Source organism: Aplysia californica, unplaced genomic scaffold (assembly GCF_000002075.1).
Source record: "Aplysia californica isolate F4 #8 unplaced genomic scaffold, AplCal3.0 scaffold02697, whole genome shotgun sequence".
Taxonomy (NCBI): Eukaryota; Metazoa; Mollusca; class Gastropoda; order Aplysiida; family Aplysiidae; genus Aplysia; species Aplysia californica.
The window spans coordinates 5,001-6,042 of NW_004799967.1; positions in this window are offsets into that span (position 1 = coordinate 5,001).

Sequence of the window (1,042 nt, forward strand, 5' to 3'; positions counted from 1 at the left end):
TTCACTTTTGCTAATGAAATTGCAACTAGGATTTGCTGGGTTGTTGTTGTTTTTTTATATTACCATGCATTCTGTTTTCTTTACATACATCAATAATCCTTTACGTTCACATTCTGTAACAACAGCAATTGAAGGTCCTTTTCTGAGCCTGGTGTCCTCTGCATACCTGATGTTATTAATATTTTTTCCAATTTCTTTGAGAGCTGGACATTCTTCTATGTTTCTAAGGACTGTTTCACTGTACATGTTAACGAGGTCTGGTCACATAACCCATTCTTGCCTCACTCCTCGCCTAATCTGCTTATATTCACTGTATTCTCCATTAAATCGTACGATGTGGCGATTAACCTTAAGACCAAATTGTTGAGGTGTGTTGTAGTTATAAAATGAGGATAATGTTGAGGATAAAATGGTTTGGCCACATGTCACGCATGTCACTTGACCAGCCAGCCTTGAGAGCCTACAACACAAAGCACTCAGGCTATAAAGGAAGAGGAAGGCCACGCAAAAGGTGGATCGAGGGTGTCAAGGAAACCCTAAGAAATCATAACATCACAACTGAAAGAGCTGCTGAGATGGCCTACCATAGAAAACTGCTTCCCACCTCGACGCTTAACGGTAACAGAGGATGAAAAAGTAAAAAGTAAAGTTAAAGTAAGTAAGTTGTTGTTATGTGTAGAACGTCGCACTTGAGTTCATGAAGTAACAGTTCAGTGAAAGTGTCCACCTTGTTCGGGTGGAATGTATGAAAGTTATGTCTCGTCCTGCAACGACTAACATATGTGTGTGTGTGTGTGTGTGTGTGTGTGTGTGTGTGTGTGTGTGTGTGTGTGTGTGTGTGTGTGTGTGTGTGTGTGTGTGTGTGTGTGTGTGTGTGTGTGTGTGTGTCTTCATGCTGCAACGGTAGCGTGTTTGGTCCCAGCACACATTCCTGATAATTCGTAGATCTTTTCCATCTATGTCTAGCTTTTCCAGTAAATTAAATAGCTCATCATCATGTCTAACTTTATCGAACGCCTTTGAATAATCTATGAAGCATCAA